General features: G+C 40.5%; 1 protein-coding gene across 1 annotated transcript in view; it reads right to left on the bottom strand.

Annotated features, from left to right (window-relative positions):
* Positions 1-26,363, bottom strand: part of LOC114646274 (calsyntenin-2-like) — a 791,236-nt gene that overhangs the window by 95,350 nt on the left and 669,523 nt on the right. The gene's annotated exons all lie outside the window — the stretch shown is intronic.

Genomic DNA, 26,363 nt, shown 5'->3' with positions numbered 1-26,363 from the left:
TTTATTTCATTACAGACAGTATGAACCCACGATATTTCACATTTTGTCCGGTGAGCTTCATTTTATTTGTTAATACAGATCTATTCCTGCATTTCAGGCCTGCAATACATTCCTAAAAAAGTGGGGATGGGGGCAAATTAGGGCGAGGTAAAAAAAATTAAATAAGGATGTGATTTCATACAGCTGACGTCAACAGGTGATTGTAATCATGATTTGATACAAAAGCAGTATCCACGGAAGTCTTTGAGGAGCAAAATGGGTAGAGAACCTCCAGTTTGTCAACAAATGTGTGAGAAAATTATTGAAATGCTTAAAAACAATGTTCCTCAAAGAAAGATTGGAAGAGATTGGTAATATTTCTCCCTCTTCAGTGCCTAGTATTATTATACGATTCAAGGAATCTGGAAGAATTTCCGAGTGTTAAGGACAAGGGCACAAGCCTAAGCTGAACACCAGTGATCTCCGATCTCTCAGACAGCACTGCATGAAGAACCATCACTCGTCAATAGCTGATACAGCCACGTGGCCAAGGGATTACTTTGGCAAACCTTTGTCAAGCACTACAGTACAGACTGACATTCACAAATGCCACTTAAAACTTTACTGGGCAAAGAGGAGGCCTTATGTTAAGCATGTCCAGAAACAGCGTCAACGTCTCTGGGCTCAGAGGCATCTGGGATGGACCATCACACAGTGGATTGTGGTCAGACGAATCAGTATTACAGATCTTTTTGGAAGAAATGGAACAAACCCCGGAGAGGGCATCCATCCATTGCAGAGCAAAAACACACCCACCCCAAACTCACATACAGGCCAATTTAGTGCCACCAATCCACAAAACCTGCATGTCTTTGGACTGGAAGGAAACCAGAGCACCTAGAGGACCCCACACAGATATGGGGAGATCACAGAAACTTCACGCAGGGAGGACCCGGGATGCAAACCCAGGTCTTCTTACTGCAAGGCAGCAGACCAACCACTCCACCACTGTGCCGCCCACCTTTCAAGGTAAATTTGAATAAACCACTCAAACCCCTTTCTCCATATCCAGACTGTTATCAGCAACAAGTCCAAGAGACAGGTCTGTCATGGTATAGGGTGGCGTCAGTGCCCTTGGCAAAGGTAATTTATACTACTGTGATGGCAGCATTAATGCAGAAAAGTAGATTGAGATTTTAGTGCAATGTATGCTGCTTTCAAGACGACATCCTTTCAACGAGAAAACGAAAAACCACATTCTGCACAGATTACAAAGGCATGGCTGTGGAAGAAGAGGGTAAGGGTACTGGACTGGCCTGCCTGCAGTCCTGACCTGTCCCCAGTAGAGAATACATGGAGAATTTTGAAATGTAAAATGCAACAATGATGACCCCGTATTGTTGCATACCTTAAGATGTGCTTGCAGGATGAATGGGACAAAATAACACCTGAAATGCTTCATTGTTTAATATCATCAGTGCCAAAACATCTTTCAAGTGTTGTGAGAAGGAATGGCAACATTAGAAAGCATTGAATGTTTTACTGTCCCAATTTTTTGGAATGTACAGTAATCCCTCGCTATATCACGATTCGACTTTCACGGCTTCACTCTATCGCGGATTTTATATGTAAGCATGTCTAAATATATAACGTGGATTTTTTGCTGCTTCGCAGGTTTCTGCTTGGACAATGGGTCTTTTTACTTCTGGTATATGCTTCCTCAGTTGGTTTGCCCAGTTGATTTCATACAAGGAATGCTATTGGCGGAAGGTTGAGAAGCTACCCAATCAGAGCACGCAGTTAAGTTCCTGGGTGCTGATTGGCTCAGCAACGGAGCGCCGAATTCGATTCCACTGCGTTAACCAGGAAATCTCATCTCGCTCATTCAGCATCAACGTGTTTCGCTGTGTAAAGAGTTAACTTTTGTGCTCTTTTGTGTTTATCTTTGTGCATAGTCAAGCCCTTCGTTATGGCTCCAAAACGATCTGCTCCTGCTACTGCTTCAGGGGCTGTGCCCAAGCGTCAATGGAAGATGGTAACGATTGCCGAAAAGGTAAAAGTTTTAGATATGTTGAAGGAAGGGAACAGCTACACCACTGTAGGACGCCATTACGGCATCAATGAGTCCACAATTCTTTTTATTTAAAAAGGAGGAAAAGAATATAAGATCTACGGGCCGCAGTGTCCTTTAACCAGGGCGCAAAACGAGTTGTAAGTGGACGTAATATGGTGGTAGTCCAGATGGAATCTGCTTTAGAGATTTGGATTGAAGACTGCCGGAAGAAGAACAACGGCGGTACTACACAGTCGCCTGAAGAGGCTCCTTTAGAAGAGCTGTAACGCTCTCCTTTGTTGTGCAGTAAAATTAAACTCATCGTTAGCGGACAAGTCGTCGTGTCATTGTTGGTGAGTACCCATAACTAATTTTCTACGTACTTAGTACATGTACATACGTTTAGTGTCACTGTACACACATTTTACTGTATACAACTTTTCTTGCATTGTACGTATTTATTGCTGGTGGCCTGTCTATCATAATGGCTGTAACATATGTAATATCGGAGACGCACGATATCTTATCTATAATATTTAGGTTTTACTGTATATAAACAATGTGTTTACATACATAATTTCATGAATCTTACCTAATATCTATGAGAATACAAAGGGTTTACGCTGTATAACTGTGCAGGAAATGTTTATAAGAGTGTGGGAGAGTTTATAAGAGCTTAAATTATATAAAAATAACCATATAAACATATGGTTTTTACTTTGCGGATTTTCACTTTCATGGGGGGGTTCTGGAACGTAACCCCCGCGATAGGTGAGGGATGACTGTATTGCAAGACTGAAATGCAGTAATGGAGGTGTATTAAGAAATGAAATGAAGTTGATCAGACAAAACATATAATATCTTGGGTTTATACTTTCTACAATGAAATAAAAGTCAAATTAAATTTATGAATCACTGCTTTTTTTAATTATTATTATTATCATTATTATTTTTTGCATTTTCCATATGTCCCAACTTTTTTCTGATTTGGGGTTGTACATGAAGCCCCTGATGACTGACAAATGCATTGTAGACAAGCTTGAGAGCTACGATCCCTTTTAGTTACACATTTGGCCAAAGGGACTTAAAAGCAAGAAAAAATAATGAATGATGCACATTTTGTACATAAGGTATAAAATGATTGAAGCTGGAGAATAATTATGAAGTCAAGAGATGAAAAAAAAAGAAAAAATTGACAAAGGCTCTGAGAAATGGAGTTGCGAAAGATGGCAAAGCCAATAAACTGTGCAAACACAATTTGTAGATAAGACAGAAAACACAGAGCTATTTGAAAATGGCTGTACAGCGAAGCTGGCCAGGGGATATGCTCCTTCGCAAAGGGGCTGGAGGACACAGTCAGGCCCAGTTAAAGCAGAAGGAGCCTGAAAGCAGGTGGAGTCAACAAATTAAAAATGATTTGCACAGGGGTGAGGACGTGGCAGATCCTATCGAGTAAAGCACTTTGCAGAGTGGCTGGAGCAGCAGATGGAGTAATTGAACAACTGAATAATTTGCAAAAAGGGCCTTGAAATGGAAGGGGTTAATGGACAGCAGCTGTTCCCAGTTTAAAATGCTGCTGGGTATGGAAATCTTAAAACGTCTGGTCTTCAGATATGCATCACTTGCTTTTAGCTGGTAGAACTTCCAGTTTCTTCATTCACTGTACAGATAGTCAGAGGATACTGTCAGATGTCAAACATGTGTAAATATCACTCAGTTGTAGACAGAGAGTGCTGGCTATTGAATCAAAATATGCTTCAGACAAGAATTTAATACAATAACACTACTAGAGCATGTAGAAATAAAACTGGGATAATTTGCATTACGAGGAACGGCAAGTTAAAAAAAAAGAAAAAAATGGTTAAAGAATGTGAGATGCCTGCGCTGTTTAGCCATGGAGGTCTATAAAAGAACTGTCAGTCACCTTTATCAGGGTAGGCTCAGGGGTGCTGTTAGGTCAAATCTATTTTCAGAAGTGACTGGCAGTGAAGAGCACAGAGGGAAACAAGAGACCGAGCTGAATCCCTGGAAAACGTTTTCACTGACGATGGCTAAAATAGGATCTTCTCCTGCTGAATAAAGAAGGGGAAATTGGTCAGTAACTCTCAGCTTCTCTCCCAGAGGTCTGTTAAATGTCTGTGTGTGTGTTTGGGGAGGTGTTTCTGGCTTTGCTACCACATTGGGTGCAATTTGGGGAAATTCAAATGCTTATAGATTTTAAAACTAAAATAGGGTTAACCCCTGATCCATCTTTTATATATATATATATATATATATATATATATATATATATATATATATATATATATATATATATATATATACAGTATATATATACTGTATATACAGTGCATCCAGAAAGTATTCACAGCGCATCACTTTTTCCACATTTTGTTATGTTACAGCCTTATTCCAAAATGGATTAAATTCATTTTTTTCCTTAGAATTCTACACACAACGCCCCATAATGACAACATGAAAAAAGTTTACTTGAGATTTTTGCAAATTTATTAAAAATAAAAAAATTGAGAAAGCACATGTACATAAGTATTCACAGCCTTTGCCATGAAGCTCAAAATTGAGCTCAGGTGCATCCTGTTTCCCCTGATCATCCTTGAGATGTTTCTGCAGCTTAATTGGAGTCCACCTGTGGTAAATTCAGTTGATTGGACATGATTTGGAAAGGCACACACCTGTCTATATAAGGTCTCACGGTTGACAGTTCATGTCAGAGCACAAACCAAGCATGAAGTCAAAGGAATTGTCTGGGGAAGGTTACAGAAAAATTTCTGCTGCTTTGAAGGTCCCAATGAGCACAGTGGCCTCCCATCATCCATAAGCGGAAGAAGTTCGAAACCACCAGGACTCTTCCTAGAGCTGGCTGGCAATCTAAACTGAGCGATTGGGGAAGAATGGCAGGTGAACAAGAACCAGATGGTCACTCTGTCAGAGCTCCAGAGGTCCTCTGTGGAGAGAGGAGAACCTTCCAGAAGGACAACCATCTCTGCAGCAATCCACCAATCAGGCCTGTATGGTAGAGTGGCCAGAAGGAAGCCACTCCATAGTTAAAGGCACATGGCAGCCCGCCTGGAGTTTGCCAAAAGGCACCTGAAGAAAATTCTCTGGTCTGACGAGACAAAGATTGAACTCTTTGGTGTGAATACCAGGCATCACGTTTGGAGGAAACCAGGCACCGCTCATCACCAGGCCAATACCATCCCTACAGTGAAGCATGGTGGTGGCAGCATCATGCTGTGGGGATGTTTTTCAGCTGCAGGGACTGGGAGACTAGTCAGGATAAAGGGAAAGATGACTGCAGCAATGTACAGAGACATCCTGGATGAAAACCTACTCCAGAGCGCTCTTGACCTCAGACTGGGGCGACGGTTCCTCTTTCAGCAGGACAACAACCCTAAGCACACAGCCAAGATATCAAAGGAGTGGCTTCAGGACAACTCTGTGAATGTCCTTGAGTGGCCCAGCCAGAGCCCAGACTTGAATCCGATTGAACATCTCTGGAGAGATCTTAAAATGGCTGTGTACCGACGCTTCCCATCCAACCTGATGGAGCTTGAGAGGTGCTGCAAAGAGGAATGGGCGAAACTGGCCAAGGATAGGTGTGCCAAGCTTGTGGCATCATATTCAACAAGACTTGAGGCTGTAATTGCTGCCAAAGGTGCTTTGGCAAAGTATTGAGCAAAGGCTGTGAATACTTATGTACATGTGATTTCTCAGTTTTTTTTATTTTTAATTAATTTGCAAAAATCTCAAGTAAACTTTTTTCACGTTGTCATTATGGGGTGTTGTGTGTAGAATTCTGAGGAAAAAAATGAATTTAATCCATTTTGGAATAAGGCTGTAACATAACAAAATGTGGAAAAAGTGATGCGCTGTGAATACTTTCCGGATGCACTGTATACATATTTCAGCTTTCACTATATCATGATGTGGATAACAGAAGCTGTTGGCAAAACCCATCAAGTAACACAGTTTTTCAAATGTTAAGCAGACTAAAATGACTTAGTTAATTTATATCACTTCATTATTTTTCCTAAAAAAGGGTGCTGCTTTTGTTCAGTTGGAGGAAAAAGCTTATGTAAGAAATGCAAGGGTGGAACGTCAGTGACTAAGTGCAGACAAGACCCATCTAGCCAGGAGCACTGAGAACGGATTGATTGAAAGTTGCTGTGCGGCTCTTTCTCAAATGCTGGGCACTTAGTTTGCTGGTGTGCCTTGCCATCTGCAGGAGAATCAGGCATCAGCTGTGCCTATGTGTACACACACACACACACACACACACACACGCACACACACACGCGCACCCGCACACGCATACACTCACGCACACAGACATACGCGTACACACACAGACATACGCGCGCATACATGCGCGCGCACACAGACACACACGCGCGCACATGTGCACGTGTGCAGTAGCCTGGTGTTTTACAAACTACCAGCACCAACCAAAATGGAAGCAGAAATTTAAATGAGTCATTTACAAGGCAGGAAGTGAAGTTAGCTTGTCTGTATGGCGATGTAAAAATGGAGAAGACCCAGAGCAGATTGATTCAGTGTCTCCTACGCACTAAATAAATATAGTATCAGTGTACTTGTGGTACGAGTAGAAACACCTACACATATTGAACTGATTATACTGCACACTCCACATACAAATGTGCCATACAGAGGAGTGCATGAGGCATACACATCTGACACCTGCACAAATTAGGTGATAAACATCTTTTGAAGAAATTAATCTTATTTCATTAATATAAAATGTAAAACAAGACAGAAAAAAAAGATGAAAAATCTTTTGAGAGCGAGACTGGTCCTTGTCACGAGAAACATTCTAATGTAATCATTTTCTGAGCAAACTATACTAAATCATTCATTATTTGCTGTTTCATATAGTGCCTTTTGCAAATACCAACATTACAAGGTGCTTTGTTAAAAAAAAAAAAAACAAACAAAAATAGCAAACAACGATAGAGGTGCAAGAGGTAACATTAAAATGGTATGCTATGTGATCTAGACACCATACAGATCTTTATTCAAAGCACCTTATCATTTAATAAAGTACACTGCGGCTCTAGGTTTTTGTACCAATCAGTGCATCCTTACCTCTAATTGATCTAATTGTTTATTAGCTGGTCCCCTTTCCTCTTATTTTGCTTTCAGAAAGCACAGTAAATCTGAGATTTACATTTATAAGAAATTTAGAAACACATCATTTTTGCCATAACTTTAAGTGTGTGACTCTTTCTTGTCATTTCCTATTAATTAACCTTTTTTGTGGAGTTTGCTCCCTTTCTTATATCCTAATGATGGTGATAAATGTCTAGCCAAGCAGACACCAGGGCAAACAGCACTGAATGTCACAAGTACCTGGCTACTTCGGTGCCATACCCACTAGCAGCTCATTAAATAAGCAAAATACAGTGTACCAGGAAAAGGGGAATAAAAATGATGATAACGATGAAAATCTGAAAAACCAAGATAAAAAAAAAAAATTTTTCATCCTGAAACAATATACACAAATGCCTGCTAAATTCAGATAAAAAAAGATGTACAGTATTAATCCCAGTTTTAGAATTTCTGGATGAATCTGGTGAGGATGAACCCCTATAGTTTCAAGTGCCGCTAGGACTGAATTTGAGAACCACTGATTTCAAGTATGAAATGACAGCACACAACTTAATTATGTAATGTACTTTATGAGAAAAATAAATGTCAAAGTGCCTTAGGATAAGGAAAAAAAAAACAGAAAATAAAACTCAAAATTTAAACAGATTTGCTGTCACACTCCATTCCCAATTCCCACAGGGCTGCTCCAGATCCCCACACTCTCTTTAACATCTCGGTTTGACTTGTGAGTCTCAGAGGCTCAGTTTTACTTCAGTATAGACTTAAAATATTGCACATTAATAATGCAACTGTTACTACGGTGCTTAATTATTGTAACAACTAGTAAAACAGCCAATGAAAATGACTGGCAAAAACAAAATAAAATGAAGGTGTTTAACTGATGAAGCAGCCTTCAGTGTGGGGTTAGCTGTGCCCATGTTGTAGTAACTTCACCATGTGTCACACTGGCGTGTCATGACTCGGGGCAAACATGTGCTGCACTAAGGAATCTCATGAAAGCTCTGGCATTCTTTTAGAATTTGTGCTCTTCCATCTTACACTTATTAGCTAACCTGTTGGTCTGGTCTGTTCTGTTCTGTCCTATTCTTATGAACCTTTGTCTGCCTCCCTCTGTCCCAGTCAATGCTTGAAGTGAAACCAAATTACTGGTGGTACTCTATTTATGGCGCTATAGTGACATTTGATGAAATAGTTGGATTCCCCTGTGAAGGTTTGCAAAGAAGTGCTGGTGGTCACTGGTACTGTAAGGAAAGCTGTCGATACGATGAATCTTAGATTGTTGGTCATTGCGATACAAGGACAGTCAATCAAAGAGCTTTCCCTCATGAAAATTACCAAAGAGGTGCAGATACTCACTGGTAAGCTAAGAAAAGGTGTTGGTACTCCATGTTGAAATTGGAAGAGGTGGCGGTACTACTTACTGGTGAGTACTGCGCCACTTCAAGCACTGGTCCCAGCTTTTCAGACGACAACCCAAAGTTACTGCTACAAAGCAGTTAGCCTACAAAGCATTTACAAAATTGGATGGATGGATGGATGGAATTAACAGCTTTGAAACTGTCCCAGTATAACCTTTATGCAAATTCTCAATTTTTTGCTTTTAGCAACACCTTTAAAATAATAAACATCTATAAGGGAGAGTAATGCACAAATACAAGTAAAGAACGTACACAGGCATAAGAAAGCAAACCATTCAATGCACATATTCTGATTGTGTGTTTTTGTAGTTAATTTGCTTTTAAAACCTTTTTTCTTTCAGTCTTCAAAGCAAATCTGCTCCAAAGCAAACTGATCTCTAAAAAAATCAACTTATTTGCTGAGGATAGATAGATAGATAGATAGATAGATAGATAGATAGATAGATAGATAGATAGATAGATAGATAGATAGATAGATAGATAGATAGATAGATAGATAGATAGATACAAAAGGAGATACATATAGAGGGCAGCACGGTGGCGCTGCTGCCTAACAGTTAGGAGACCCAGGTTCGCTTCCCAGGTTGTCCCTATGTGGAGTTTGCATGTTCTCCCCGTGTCGGTGTGGGTTTCCTCCCACAGTCCAAAGACATGCAGGTTAGGTGTATTGGCGATCCTAAATTGTCCCTACTGTGTGTGTGTGTGTGTGTGTGTGCCCTGCGGTGGGCTGGTGCCCTGCCCGGGGTTTGTTTCCTGCCTTGCGCCCTGTAGACCCCCGTGACCCTGTAGTTAGGATATAGCGGGTTGGATAATGAATGGATGGATGGATACAGATAGATAGATAGATAGATAGATAGATAGATAGATAGAAAAGGAGCTATATACAGATAGATAGATAGACAGACAGACAGATAGATAAAGTTCTTTAAATTCTTGACACTTGTACATAAAGATGAAAGCAGAGTGTCTTTCACATCACCAGCTCATTCTTTTTAACTTGCAAGCTCGTGACTGCCAGGTTGTGCGCTGGGAATTGAAACTAATGATAAGCCGCTACAGCTTAGCCACTGAATTAGAATTGGGACAAATTAAAAAAAAAAAAAAGAAAAGAAGGTGCAAGGGGGTATGTTAGTGGACTAAATACAGGGCATGTTGTTTGGGGTCTGTTAGACAATTTAAAGGGGCTCATCTGACAGCTTCCTGTGCTATCCTGAGACAGTTTTAGATCTCCTGATCATTTGGCAATGCACAGCCAATGGGCTGACAGACACTCTTAGGCTTAAAGGGCACACAAATACAAACCAAGCATGAAACATGGAAAAAATAAAACACAAGAGACGTAGAAGGAAAGCAATATCTGCTGTAAATTTTCCTCACTGTAAATCAGCGAAAGTGAACACAGCACTTCACTTCTGTCAGCCCTCTTTTGAAGCAAACAGGAGGCAGACAGACTAGAGCTGGTGGGAATAGTACCTTTGGTAGGTCTGGGATGTAGCAACATGAATAAACGGTTCTATTGTGATGTCACTTCTGAAATGGCACTGCTAACTCTTTGCTGTGACTTGAACCCTGGTCCAGCTGCAGTTACTCTTGCTCATTCACTGTTATTTTAATTTATAGGACGTCTGTCCTTTTAGCTTAGCTCCCAATTAACTGAATTTTAGTGTATTTTCTGATTAATAAATGCATAATTATTTTTTTAAAAAGCCAACAAAAGAACAAATGAAGTGGGAGATGAAAGCGGCAGCACGATCCCCAAGGGATGTATGTGTGTACAGAGCAAAGAGCGGCCGCTGTCACTCTGCCTTCAGAAGGAGACCTCGCCTATAGGCCGCATGCAATTACTTGATAGGCAATGCTGCCTGGCTTTGATTTTAAATCAAATTGTTGTAGCAGAAAACATCTTGCTATATATAGTTTTGTATGTCAGATCTGAGAAAAACATGAGGCGCGGCCTCTACGAACTGATTCATGGTGAACGAGGAGATTGATGAGGCTGCACTGAAGGTGAGCTGAAGGTGAGAATATAAAAAAGCTCTTTCCACCTGGTACAAAATAAAAATGGTCCTGTGAGAGGCAAATTATTCAGATCAAGAAAGGCCCTAAAAGAGGCTTTCTCCAGCAAATTCACAAATTGGAGGACTTTCCCAGATTCTTGACTTTCTAAACAAGATGGACAGCAACTGTGAAATGAGTTAGAACCAGAGGTGAACATCCAGATGCTACAGTTTACTGTGCTTTTCATTTTCAACTTGAAAGATCTAATACATTGTTTACATTGAAAATGGCTACAATAGCACACACTGCCCATGTGATGGAGGTTTGAAGCTAATGGGGAATTGGCTGGCCCTTGAAAAAACTGCTGTGAACCCACGATCCTGAGTAGCCCAGCCAAGTCACCACCATTAATGTCCATTCATCAGTTACTGACTAGAAGCCAGCACGGCACACACAATCTTTACTGAAAACTTGCAATCCATCCATCCATCCATCCATCCATCCATCCATCCATCCATCCATCCATCCATCCATCCATCCATCCCCACTTAATCCAAAAAATTCACTCACCCCCTTTATATTTTCCTTGCCCGTTTAGGATATTAAATTGGTCACGATTCAGGAAGGCGCTATGTGCAAACAAAAGGAAAACATTTGCTGTCCTGCTCCAATCAATCCAAAGGGGATATCTTGAATGAACATTGAAATGGTTTTAATCAAAAACTAAAACCCACAAACATTGTCTTTCATCATACACTGAGGCTCCCACACTACTGTAAAAATGACCGTAAAGTCTTTTGTAAAGTTCTGAAAACATCTAGTAATATAAAACTAACATGGATGAGATCTGGACAAATCATTCGTACAGTGTCATCTTGTGTACTGTAAATCATCAACAGCAATAACAATGAAATCTTGCTCCTTCTCCTCCTGTGCTCTATTGAGGAGGGGCAACTAAAAATCCTTCTCCTCCTCTTCTCTTCTTCATTTGACAAAAACAATCAGCATACTGGGATTCACAGCAGTGTGGCAAGGAAGGAGCCACTGCTCACCATGAAACACAATGCTCTTGAAGCCCTGGATAATTCAACATTCGAGAGGAATGCTCTACAAATAGCTGAGTCAAAGAGAGGATTTTTTACTGGTTTGTCTAAAAAGAATTGCTCTGCACAACAAGAGCCTGACACCAGCTTTCAGGTATGGTGGGGCAATGGCATGAATTGGGGATGCTTACTCCCCCAGGACTTGGATAACTTGTAATAAGCGGTTGAATCCAAGTTTTTCTATGTATCTAAATATTTTACAGGAGGAGGTCTGCCAATATATGCTGTTGCTTAGTCTGGATCATGAACAGTTTATGTAGTAAGACCTCAGTCATAATGGTATCCTTCAACATAATGGGAAAGGAAGAAAACATTCTCTGCTTGGTAGAGTTAATTCAGTACATCATAAGATCCTCGCAGTAAGGAGACTGGGATTGGCACCCCAGGTGCTCCCTGCTTAGAGTCTGCCTTGTCCATGTGGGTCTCTTGTGGATGCTCTGGTTTCCTCTTATAATCCAAAGACATGGAGGTAATGTGCACTGGCATTGCTAAATTTGTCTTAGTGTTGTTTTTGTGTGTGTGTGTTTACCCTGTGATGGATTGGCACCACATCCAGCGATTGTTCCTGCCTTGCACCCGATGTTCGGTGGGATAGGCTCCAGCTAGATGGCGCTAGATGGCTATCATGTGATACACTTTGTGTTGAAACCCAAAACGAGCAGCTCATGCTAGAAAATCCTGCAATGTTACTAAGGAGTAGTCTTCAACAGTGGAAAGGCTTACAAGTAGGAAAAGACAAAACCTACATAAGCATTAATGGCATATGTTGTAGAAATGCCAGTCCAGATCTACATAGTGACTTTACTTCACAAGGCAATGTGTAAACTGTATAGATGTGTTGCTAGATGCTGTGAGATGTGAGGATGTTGGTAACATCAGCGGAGCACATACTCAGCTGTTGGTCGTCGCCTACAATTGGGAGAACATGGCTCCATTGAGCACTCTGGGCTTTTGTTGACAACTTTTGACCATCATATCTTAAGCTATAGCCATGTCATTTAAAGAGAGCGTTTTAAGTGAAATCAGTCTCTGTCCGCACTAGTGTTTTCACATTGTTTACAAATGTTTTTCTTATCCATAAAAAAACAACCAAAAAAGCATTTGTCTTAAACTGGGCATACACTGTGCGGTTTTGGAACAATTTTTAACCTAATTTGCAGTCGCTACTGATTTTCTCAGATGGCTCAAGCTTCAGCTTCATTGGCCATTGTTTTAAGTGTAGTATGAGGGGTTACACTGTCTGATTGCCCGCACAAATTGAGCTGTTGCATGATGTGAAGAATTTCTGTCATGTCAAAAATTTCATCTGTCTTGTAGTTTGAGCTATCTCACAAGATGATTTTCTAATGTTGCCATCAAACTTTATGAAATTCATTGTGTGGCGACCGTGTGGATTGTACACGTTTAATCTGAGCATCCACGTCATGGTCATGGCCGTGCTTGTGCAGTTTAAGCACATAAACGACTGTCGACTCTATCATGCAGCATGACTATGATTTTATTTTTTAAATCACACAACATGCAATTTAGATGCATATGGGTAAGCAATACAAACAGTCTCCATAAAAATCAACTCTTCAATGCCCACTGTGTTGGAACATGTTTTACTTGCATGAAGAGTGACCAATCAGAGAATGAAATGTTGTAATCCAATCAGAGAAAAGCCATTAAATAAACACAAACCAACCAGAGCACAATGGAGTCAGTGTTTTCAAAAATCTTCATTTTTACCCATCCACACTTGAAAGTACTCAGCTCTGGAGAGCATTTTCATGGGTTGAAAGAGTCGAGGTAGTGTGGACAAAGGGTGAAAAAGGGGACTAATATCAGTGTTTTTAAAAGAAAACTTGCTAGTTTTAGACTAGAACTGTCCAGGTCAGTAGTATTAGCCAGGCACATTCTGTCAAACTGTCAATCAAAGAAGATGGATGACCGCAAGCCACGCCCCCTTCCCTCTGATTGGTGGATTTCATTGATGCAAATGCCGTTGGATTGGTGAATGACAGCCTGTCCCCACCCCTCCACCTGATTGGTGGATTTGAATGATGCACCCCGCCCCCCTGTCGGTGGACTGGTGAAGGACAACCTGTCCCCCACCCCGACTCCACCTTAATCTCATCCCTCCACCTGATTGGGGTATTTAAATGATACGCCCCTCCCAGACTCCCACCCCTCAACCCCCACCCACCTGCTTGGGCCTCCTTTGTGTCAAGAGCAGTTTGATGTGTGTCAGTCCCCCGGTCTGTCAACACCTGTTTGTGGCAGGCCCCTGGGGACAGGCTGCCATTCACCAATCCAATGCCAGGGGGCGGGGCACATCATTTAAATCCACCAATCAGAGGAAAGGGTGTGTGTCTTAATGTCACTAATCATCTTTGATTGACAATTTGACTGAATGTGCCTGGCTAATACTACTCAGGTCTGTTCTTGGAAAGCCACAGGAGCAACCTGTGACTATTCAAGGCAAGCTTTCAATAATTAAACCAAATTTGTCCTTTAACTGGAATCCTTCCTTAATTAAACTTTTTGTACATTCAGTTTCAGAACTAAACATAAGGACTGAAAAGCAGCTTGCAATGTCTTGCTTATCAGGATGTCCTTTCAAATTTCACATTCTCATAAATTCACATTTTATATACTCTCTTGTTAAGGGAGCTATTCTATTATTTCTGTTTAAATACCACATAAGGTTTCCAGTACACACATGCATGAAACAAATGCGTCTTGATTATCTGGTGATCATTGATAAAAAGAAGCAACCAGCGGTTACCCCTGATCTTTATGTATTGACTGACTGCATTTCCAGAAATACTGCAATATAAATAAGGAAATTGTCTGTAATCCAAGATTCCCTGCACACTGAATAAATACATCACAGTGAGGGGCATTCATCACATCAGGGCTTAATATTAAGTGAAAATGCAAAGAATTACAGCACTCGAAACAAGGAAACAAGAGGACTAATTAAGCAAGCTATTCAGTTAAAGCTGCTCTTTAAAAGAATACAATTCAATAGGCAACTGGGTTTACATAGGAACTGTGTTTGGTATCCAACTTACTGATTCCTGAAACTGAATGAAGTTAATTTAGAATTTGGCAGAAGTAGCCAAAGCTAATCAGAATACAAACAGCAGCCTCTTCAATTTCAAGTTCAAGTTTATTTCCATGTTTACAGTGTACAATGACATACTGGCATATCTCACCAACATGCAACAGCATTACTAGTCAGATGTGGACCTCGCCATGAAAACTCTGGATTCTTTCATTCCCCAAAGTGGTCTGTTTTAAAAGCAACCTAAACAGTTCATAGATACTGGGTAATTATTGGAAATCAACAAGTTAATTAAAATTTCCAAAGCAAATCTAATTGCATAATCAGTAGAATTTAAATTCTAGGTTTGGAGTTCAATACCCCTGCCCTCCATAAAGGGTTTGGATCAGGAGGCAGCAAGATGAGACAGCATCCTTCCTGTCTCACTGTTTTTGCCTTCTCACTCCTAGGATAAGTTGAAGGGTTCACTGCTCTGATGTCTTGGACTCTGCATACTTGTAAATATAAAGAGGACCTTCTTTACACTTGAAACTCAAACTTTCTCTTATTTTCTGAATTTCCTAATATGTTTCTAATAGGGCGGCACGGTGGCGCAGTGGGTAGCGCTGCTGCCTCGCAGTTGGGAGACCTGGGGATCTGGGTTCGCTTCCCGGGTCCTCCCTGCGTGGAGTTTGCATGTTCTCCCCGTGTCTGTGTGGGTTTCCTCCGGGCGCTCCGGTTTCCTCCCACAGTCCAAAGACATGCGGTTAGGTGGATTGGCGATTCTAAATTGGCCCTAGTGTGTGCTTGGTGTGTGGGTGTGTTTGTGTGTGTCCTGCGGTGGGTTGGCACCCTGCCCGGGATTGGTTCCTGCCTTGTGCCCTGTGTTGGCTGGGATTGGCTCCAGCAGACCCCCGTGACCCTGTTTGGATTCAGCGGGTTGGACAATGGATGGGTGGATGGATGTTCCATGTTCTCATGTATTATGCTTCAACCAGTAACGGCGCACTTCTCGATACCGTGCAGTGAATACACTTGACTTGAGCATTCCTAGTTTTCATTTTCTTTCTCTGTGCGTTTAACATTTGTTTGCTCAGAGGTTGATGCGCTTGCTGCTTCCTGAGCAGCTCTTCTTGTCTCCACCCTAGCAGCCTGCTTCTTCTCTTCTTTCGTCGGCATCTTTTCACGTTAAAACTGATTAAGTCAGTGATTGTGTTGCAATTACTTAGTACGTTTTCTTTAATTTTTCACTTAAGCTGCCACTTGAGGCAGATTGAAGACTTAAAAATGATTTAAGATATGAAGAGATAGGTGAAGTGATGGTGAAGGTGGTTGGGATGAGAATGGCACCCGTACGCATGCGCCACACGGCCGCCCTGCTGGCTGCTGCTGATAGTTGATTCTATAATAAAATAAAATAAAAATAAAAAGAGGAATAACCTTGGAGGTCAATCATCACCCTAAAAGCGAATAGTAGGTGTCATGTAGTATATGTGTACCAAATTTCAGGTCAATAGTTGAAATGGTTTGTGAGCTACAGGTGATTTAAAATCCTGGACAGACAGACAAACAGCCAGGGTAGCGTATTATATAAGAAGATGAAGAGTTCTTGAAGATATGCGGGTTAGGTGAATTGTTCCTGCTAATTTGTCCTTGGTGTGTGTCTGTGCAAGTGTTTGGCCAGTGATGGACCAGCACTCCTGTTGTTCCTGCCTTGTGCTTGATGACTGCTGGGATAGGCCCCAGTTACCTTGTAACCCTGAGGAAAAGCAGGTTACAGAAATGGACAGAAGAATGTTTATTTGTAATATTGCTGGCTTACTTCTTCATCTTTAGTTTAACATTTACTGATATGAGTTTCTGGTTTAATTATTGTTCCTTTGCATGACTTTATTTCTCATTTCCCTGTTTTTGTTGTTGTTTAATGCTTAATACAATCTGTGGTGTCCGGCGGGCGTCCATGCCTAGGACGCCTAGGAGGAGTGGAGGAGGGCTTGTGCCTCCTCCAGGACACGAGGGGGCGTCCTCCCTGGTGGCTTTGGGGACCACGGGTATGGAGCTTAGAAGCTCAGCCCTGTAGGGGCCCGTGGTCACCGCCAGGGGGCGCCCCAATGCCTTGGGAGTGTTGGCCCTCAGTACTTCCGCCACACCGGGAAGTACTGGGGGGAAGAGACTTGAGGGCACCCGGTGGACTTCCGGCTTCACCTTGGGAGCTTCCGCCACACAGGGGTGTGGCTACGGAGGCCCTGACGATGCACCTGGAGCCTATCCGGGGCACATAAAAGGGGCCGCCTCCCTCCAGTCAGGGCAAGAGTTGGGAGGAAGAAGACGAAGCATGTTGGAGAGGAGTGGAGGCGGACCAAAAGACATTGAAGGCATTGTGTTGTGGCCAGGACTTGAAGGGGTGATTGATGCTTTGTGCATTGGGTTTGTGCACTTTAGTGTAAATATAATGTATAATAAACGTGTGGTGGACTTTAATACGGTGTCTGTCTGTCTGTGTCCGGGCAGCTTATCACAAATCATATAAATTAATTATTGTTGGTTATTGTGCTTGGGAGAGATTTTTTATGAGTTTAGCTTTCCCTTCTGGGAAATTCTAACGCTAACGTCCCAATTTTAATTGAATAGTGTGGAAGAGATTTAAGGGATGTTGCAGAAGGGAATTCAGATATTGCAAAAGTCAATACACTATGAATCCAAAGATCGATAATCAGGTTCAAGGGCGTTCACCAAATTAGTAGTCTAAAGCAAACATCAAAAGTGCTTTTTTCTGCAAGACCCTTACTTTCTAAAGAAGTTCAGACAGTCATTGTGACCATCTTTTATAGGGTGGTCCAGATCTAATTATGCAATTATTGCATTGTACAATGTAGATATAATTATGTCAAATGTCTTGTAGTGTATATACCATGTGTTTGGCAACAGGCAGCCCCCTATCGAAAACAAATACTAAAATGGTGTCATCTATGAAAAACAAGACTACAAAATGGCAGCACTCTTAATAAACAAATATACAAAATGACAGTACCCACGAGAAACAAATATAAAATAGCAGCAATCATAGCAGAAACAATAATGTAAAAACGTATAAATAAATAAAGGAGAAATTGAGTGTTATTTATATAATCTTAAAGGGTCTGCATCAAATTAATAAAACATTGACGCATTGCCAGTCTCATAGGTGTGGGGAGCATTTTACAGGTCTTTGCTCGACTAATACGAGGAAGTGTGACACTGCTGCTAACTTTTATTCTGTTTGTCTCCATATAGTTAAGGAGGAGAAAAGCCCAGGAGACCGCTGATGTCACTTCCTATGATGCCCCACCCACTTTGGTATAGAACTCACAGACACAATTGAAGTTGGCATTCATTCATGGACCAGCTTCTGTAGAATGAATATTTGCTTGCTTTTCTTTCCTGAAACTTTACAGTTAAATGGGAACACCTCTGGGATACCTCATTTCCTTGGCTCTTTGGGTTCATTTACAGCATACATATTAATAATCCTGCCAGATTAGCAAGGGTACAGCAGTAGGAGCAAGACAAGCAGAACTGCACTATCTGTCATGCACCTTGGACAGGATAAGTGCTCCTTTCTTTGACATAGAACAACATACTTCTCATCAATATACTATAAAAAACATATGACATTTTCTGTTTTTGGTAATATAAAAATAAAATGTTTTAATTTAATACATGGATATCAGCCAAAATGACTAATAACTAAAATTGTGTTACACTATAAAGAACAACAATAAAAGGGCCAAAATGCAACAGATGCAACAGGAGCCAGGTGGAATACCATTACAGTGATGTGTTTTACTGCACCAACTAAAATGAGTGGCTATAAAAAAAAGCAGTTAATTAAAGAACTACAGTAGCTGTGCTAAAATGTGTTAAAATCTAAGTAATCAGTGCAGACCTCAGCATATTCAGCATTAACGTTTGCAGTGCACCACACAGAGGACTTGACCCTTCCTCACTAATTATGCCTCGGATTTCTTGTTCAGGCCCTACTTCTCTCTTGGCTGGACTACTGCAACACTCTCCTGGCAGGACTTCCTTCAGCTGCCATCAGACCTCTCCCGCTCCTCCAGCATGCAGCTGCTTGACTGGTGTTCTCCGTTCCTCGCTTCACTCCTACTACTCCTCTTCACTCCTTTGGCCTCTCCGTTTGGTTCCTGTGGTTGGAGGATCCAGTTCAAATCTGTTATCTTAACCTATACTTCTCTGAATGGTTCTGCTCTTTAACATCTCCAATCCTTGGTTGATCCTGATGTCCCCTCAAGAAGTCTCTGATTTGCTTCTCCTTGCCTGCTGACCGTCCCAACACTGGCCAGATGTGCCAAGACTGGACAATGCTCTTGCTCCAAAGTTGTGGAACAATCACCCTTTAATCAAATAGTGCCCAATTTACTTGTGTATTAGGTATCTTTTGAAAACACATCTTTTTATTAGATATTTTGAACTGCTTAGTTTCTCTCCTAAAAGGTTGTGTTACTGCTGTTGGACTGACAAAGTTAATTTTGATAGTATTCTGGTTTCAGGTATAATTATGCAGTTGTACTCACTTTTTATTTTATTCTTGGTTGCTTATGATGCTTGCATCTTCAGTCTTGTATGTCGTTCAGGGCAACTGGGCGACAGACAACTCAGCGAAAAGACAACTGGCCAACAGACAACTGGGCGAAAAGACAACTCGGCAAAAGACAATTCGGCGAAAAGACAACTCAGTGAAATACAATTTGGCGAAAAGACAACTGGGTGAAAAGACAACTCGGCAAAAGACAATTCGGCGAAAAGACAACTTGGTGAAATACAATTCGGCGAAAAGACAACTGGTCAACAGACAACTGGGCGAAAAGACAACTCGGCAAAAGACAATTTGGCAAAAAGACAACTCGGTGAAATACAATTCGGCGAAAAGACAACTGGGCGACAGACAATTCGGCAAAAGACAATTCGGTGACATCCTTTACCAGTTAGGTAATAGTTAGGTTCAAAGAGATTTTTTAATGATATTTAAATGACAACATAGGGTGCCGGAAAATCCACAGAATCACCTACTTTATGAAAGTCCCAATACGTTGAGAGTAAAGATATTCCTTAAGCTGTATGCGCAGGTCACCTTTTGTATTCTAAATAACATTATCATACGATTACAATCAATACAATTTATATAAAGGATTAGCAATTTTGGTTGCAGAAGATAATATAAGATAGAGTTTGTTCCATCTGCAGAATAAAGTTCGTTCGTCAGTTATATAAATTTATTTTCAACATTTTAAATCATGATGTCCTTTAAATATAATTAAAAAATCTCTTTGAACCTAACTAGTACCTAACTGGTAAAGGATGTCACCGAGTTGTATTTCGGCAAGTTGTTTCTTTGCTGACTTGTCTTTTCGCCCGGTTGTCTTTCGCCGAGATGTCTTTTCGCTGAATTGTCTTTCGCCGAGTTGTCTTTCGCCGAGTTGTCTTTCGCCGAGTTGTCTTTTGACTAGTTGTCTTATCGCTGAGTTGTCTTTCGATGAGATGTCTTTTCGCCGAGTTGACTGTCGCCCAGTTGCCACTGAACCCTTATATGTTTTAACTTGCTTTGTAATTTGCCTTGGATAAAGAAATCTGCTAAATGAATAATAATAATATTGAAATGTATTTTGTAATTCATGTGGAAATATAGTGTACTACATTTTTCATTCTGTGGTGCATCAGAAACATTGGCATTGCTTTTATGAATCCCATACCAAATGGCATATAACAGAGACAAAAGCAACCAGATAGGCAAACAGACACACACAGATACTTGTCATTTTATTAAGGTGAAATAACTACACTTTCATATGTCAGTGGTTCTTACTAACATTTTCCTAATGAAATAAACAATAATCTTTACAAAGGTTTGGATGTTCTTTGGCTTGCCAAGTTTTATAATGTGTACATGATGATGTCACTACATACAGTGTTGAAAACATGAACTTGCAAAGTCTATTGAACAAAAAGAGGGGAGCAAAACTGAAAATAATGATAAGAAGACAAAACCCCAGATAATGAAAGATGCTAAAAGCAGGGCTGTCTTAACATCATTACAGGTCCCCGGGCAAAGCAGTGCACTGGGGCCCATACCTACACAACCACTCTGCAAGTCTCAACATACATAGATTAGCATGGGGCCCCTATGCTCGTGGGGCCCCCGGGCAACTGCCCAGCATGCCCATGCCTTAAGACGGCCCTGGCTGAAAACATGATAGACACACACAGATAAATAGACAGGATATGGAGATTGTCAGTAAGGTACCACACAAGTAAAGGCAGGGAGTACACCACTTTCAGGGTGACACAGTGAGAATTCAGTTTAAAGAGCATGCCTTAAAAATCTGGGGAACCTCAAAGTGTAGAGGCATGGAATGGACTTGTCATGAGGATGCAGATAAAGATAATCCCTGTTGTTATAAGAGAGCAAAGATATTTTAGCAAGGAAAGTTCCCTGTCGACTTTGTGAAGGCTGCATTATACATGCATGAGATGAGTAATCATTGTTTCTGGAAATGAGGCACAGATGAACTGGAAGATATTTTAAGTTTGTAGTAAATAAATAGTCACAGTGTGTTTGAGCTATTTCGGGGAACTGAAGAAATGTTCTAAAGCAAACTCACGGTAGGTTTTTTTTTTAAGCAACCTTTACATTTTACTTGTTTTGGCCATAGAAAAGGTACAGCTTTGGTAATGGAAAACAAATCAAAATTTAAATCATGCTTGTCTCTGAACTGTTTTGACAAAATAGTGAAAAATCTTAAGGACTAGACATTTATTAGAGTATTGTCGGAAGTGGAGACATGTCATGAAACATCCACTCTCATAAAGATTAGAACAAAAACTTGATCGAAGACCTTGATAAGTATGTCTTCACACATTATAAATCTTATTGTCTCTCCCTCTCTCTCTTTATCTCTATTATATATGTGTGTGTATAAATATATATATATATTTGCCAAACAGGCAGATATATTGAATTTCTGAATATCGAAATTTAAAACCCAAATATCTAAAGTCATTCCTGAATATATCTTGCACAAGTGTTTTGAGATTTTCATAATTAGCAAAAAAGGCCAGCATTGCATGTATCTCTCTCTCCAATACACAGTACAAAATCCTCTGTGACAGCATCTTCTGGAAGAGATCTAGTTGTTTAAAATTAAAATTGTCACATACATTTATTAATATTCATCATTGTTTCTGTGATGTTTGTTTTCTGGTCTATATTCAGCCTGTACTTTTGGCTGGCCATGTTTTATTTATTTTCTGAGATTATTGTGCATTATGTTATGGTGCTTTGCTTGGTGTTAGCTGCTAAGCAAATGGAGATGCTGGATTCTGGTGGTGTTGTCTTAGGGGGCAAGTCGCCTTATGAAGCCTTTAATGCTAACACTGGGGGTGCTGTTTATACTTGGAAGTGGGGTAGCCACTTTTAGGACCTGTGACTTAGGCTGGCATTTCTTAGGGACAGCTGTCCTGTCGAGCACTGCGGGAGCATTAAAGGCTGACATACATATATGTGGCACCAACTTGGATAAACCTTTTACACAAAGCTTTGGAAAAGATAATGAGAAGATTTGTAGCATGTAATAATTTGGAGATACAACACAAATGGCTGCCCTTTTCTAAGTGAGAGTGGTGGGAGCAGAAAAAAAGGTACTTTGTGACTAATAAGCTTGAAGGTGACTATAAATTATCACATGGTAAGTCGCTAATTAGTGCAGCAGCTCCAAGCAGATCCCCCAGGGAGAAGAGTCAACAGCGACATGACCCCACTCTACCTCCCAATTCTGTGTTCTTAATTTAGAGTGTCTCAGACTGTAGATTCTTAGAATATAAATGACCTTTAAGGTACACTGAAGGCAAACTCCTAATGGCCTGTCGGAGGAAGCACACAAGTGGCTGTGAGCGAGCTTTCCCAATACCAAAATCAATGAAGTGAAGAGTGATATTTCATTTTGCAAACTCTATTTCATCCCAACTTTTCAGAAAGGCTGCTTTACGCATTGATCAAGCAAACGTTGTACTCTTGCTGTTGTGAAAAAGAAAAAATCAAACTTGGTTTGTGCTTTTTATGATTTAATATCTACGGTGTAAATTTAAACATGATACGAAATGCACAACCTCAGCTGTTCAGTGCCCCACATCCCATTATGCACATTGGATGAATACAATGAATTATTTAATATATTACTATGCACTATTCATTTTTCTGCCTTATATATGCTAACTGACTATGAATAAATTGATCTAATGAATTGTAGCCCCATATAAAATCAAATTCACTTTGTTGCATTTAAGAAATATTTTCTGTTCCAGATGTCTGCTTCAAGATCAGAGCCTCCTCACTGGGCTCCCTGTTAATTTCTTCAGATGTTATCCACGCAAATCCCAGTGGCTGCAGGGCAGATTCGCTGTTCCATTTAAGTTAAATGCTTTAAAGGTAAACAGGAGGAGGAGGTAAAACACAGAGACTTGGCTCAGCTTAGTGTTCTCGCCGGGAAATGAAAGGCTGGCATACACACTTTTATTATAAGCTCACCATCTCTGACCATATTGGCCCTGCATTACTGATGTGATCATATATCAAACCACATATCAAGTACAGCAGGGCCTCCAAACTTTTTTATTAGGTGGGTGGGAAGATAGAGTTAAAAATACGGAGCTATAGGCCACAGGCTACTGCTAACAATAAAGTAAATAAATAATGTACTTTTAAATAACTAAACTGATTTAATTTAGAGGATTAGCTGAAATAGGAAATAGTTTGCTTGGGGAGGCACGGTGGCGCAGTGCGTAGCGCTGCTGCCTCGCAGTTAGGAGACCTGGATTCACTTCCTGAGTCCTCCCTGCATGGAATTTGCATGTTCTCCCCGTGTCTGCGTGGGTTTCCTCCGGGTGCTCTGGTTTCCTCCCATAGTCCAAAGACATGCGGGCTAGGTGCATTGGCGATCCTAAATTGTCCCTAGTGTGTGTGCTTGGTGTGTGTGTGTGTGTGCTTGGTGTGTGTGTGTGTGTGCGTGCGTGCCTTGCGGTGGGCTGGCGCTCTGCCTCGTGCCCTGTGTTGGCTGGGATTGGCTCCAGCAGACCCCCGTGACCCTGCAGTTAGGATATAGCGGGTTGGATGATGGATGGATGTATTTGCTTTAAACACATAGTCACCTTCTTATAAACGAGTGGAAAAAACAAAAAATGGGATATCAAAAAACTATTTCCCATTACTTGAAATGGAGAAAAATGATGAAGCGCTTCTAACCCATCAGAAAACCAATTACCCAAAATATGGCTGAAATACTGTTTAAAAATACCTATATAGCCATTAAATTCTCCATAATGTAAAACTGTCCATTCATAAATAATCTAATTAAGAAACTGTTCTTGAGGTCACTAATGGGAATGTTTCTGCACATTAGTCTACATTAGAAACCGGATCTTCGGCGCTCTGAAAAGACTTGTCTTACAGCATAATGTATTTATGAAATGTACATATTGAAAAGCAGAATTCTTTTCCACAATTTGTGAAGCCATTTTCAAGGTTACACAGCTATTTGGTGATAAATGCAGCCACTGCACTAAAGAATCACAAGGTGGTTCAGAGTGGCCGTATAGGCAGGTGCCGCGTCACAAGCACTACTGTGTTAGGTTAGGTTAGGCTGATTTATTATCTCATAGGGAAATTTGTTTGAAAAGTACACAGACTTTCAAGGCATATTGTAATCTTTTTAGTTAGCCAATAAAAGGTGTCATTTTGCTTGACTTCTCAGTACATCCAAAATGGCTAACATGGTACAACACCCTAGTACTATTTAAAAAGTACGAAACACAAGACATTGTTACACAGATACGAGAAAGTAAGCAAAGACAAAACAAATGAAAACTAATGTTATCATAAATGCACATTCTTAAGATGAGTACAAAAATAGAACAATTACCTTTACAAGTACACAAAATCATAATTCAGAATAGGAGTTTCAAGATTTTTTCAGAGGCATGTTGGATGAAATTTCTCTTACAGCAAAAAAAGGGGTTTGGATACCGAATTTGTGGTATACAAACAATGAAAAATTAGATAGAGCAAAGTGAGATGACAGAACCTGAAACATTTATTAAATTTTACTTACTAATATTGATTCTACTAATGGGAGCTATGATGCCATGTCTTGGACTGAACAACTGCTGTCACGGCAGATGTTATTGTTGTTGTGAAGTCTGGGATCACATCACAGGGTTGACTGTCTCTTATCTTCAGTTTCACTCTGTGTCTTGTTTAGAATCATTAGGGAAAATGTTTGCTCACATCTGTAAATCGAGTTGAACAAACTCAGCATGGTGCCTCGGCTGTGAAAATCTGGATTTCTCTAAGCTCTTGTAGTGGGAGCAGTTGGTGGCAACAGCCGAGAACCTCCTTTAGAAAATTCTCTGTAACTGTCTAGATAGAGGATGGGCAAGCATCCTGAATTGCGGTCACCAATGTGTCTTGCAAAAAAAGGTGAAGCTTTTGGACAAACAATTTCAAGTGTACATACCTTTGAGACATGACTGCATCTTTTCTTTTCAGCTTTTGTTCAGCGTGTTCAGCTGGCTAGTTAGGTCAACTCAAAAATCAGTCTATTTTAGAACTCAAGAGATAGAACAGAGCCGCAACTAAGTCAGCATGCTTCTTAATGATAGATTACTTCAGTGTATTCTCCATCAATTTAGGACAGGTATGCCCAAAAGTCTTTGTGACTGAGTGCTCTTGATTGAATTATGTCGATAATTTCCACCATCATACTCATCACATCTTGATTGCTTTGGCGCAGAGTGCTTCCTGCTATATGATGAAGTGCAATTTCACATCTTTATCTTAAAAATCACAAACAATTCTGCAGATGATAGAAGCCACCTCATTCTATTTGCCTTTTATGGCTGGAACTTCGGCAGTGGTAATTCCACACAACTTGTCCCATGGAGTTTAAGGTTTTTGATGACAATTGTAACAGCATCAAATTATTTTTGACACTGGTGTACCTGTAAGGCTCTTTAGAATGTGGAGCTCATCTGAAATGTCAAAATTGTCATCAACTCCACATTAAAAATAAAAACTGATCAGTGTCGGTGGCATTACTGCATTCATCACAATGATTAAACAGAAATCATATGTCATTACGTTTGACAAATCGTCAGTTCACCAGACGACTGTGTCTCTTGCAGGAGTAACATTGTTAAATTCTTGTTTAATCTCTCGACATATTATAGCGATGGCACTCTTTCATAAAAGTCACCATCTGCAAAGAGTTTTCCATGCTAGACTATACGTTGAGCCACACCACTGCTTGCCCTTGCAGCATTTTCTTCTTGGATTTAGAGCAAAAAAAAAAAAAAAAAGTTATGAGCAGACATGCTATCTTCCAGTTGTTTCATATTACGTTCTTTCTCAGGCTTGAATGACTCATGGCTCTCTGAAAATTAAAGAGACACACTTGCTTTTGCACTTTGTGAAATGGTATTTCTTTGTAAGTAAGCAGATAGCAGTTCAGTTTTGAGATGTGATTGTGTCTCGTGTTCTAACCAGAATCTCCACGTTTAATGTTGTGCAAAATTTAATCATAGTT

This window comes from Erpetoichthys calabaricus, chromosome 2 (assembly GCF_900747795.2).
Source record: "Erpetoichthys calabaricus chromosome 2, fErpCal1.3, whole genome shotgun sequence".
Lineage (NCBI taxonomy): Eukaryota > Metazoa > Chordata > Cladistia > Polypteriformes > Polypteridae > Erpetoichthys > Erpetoichthys calabaricus.
Note: the sequence above shows the minus strand (reverse complement) of the source record. Positions and strands in the feature narration are given on the sequence as shown.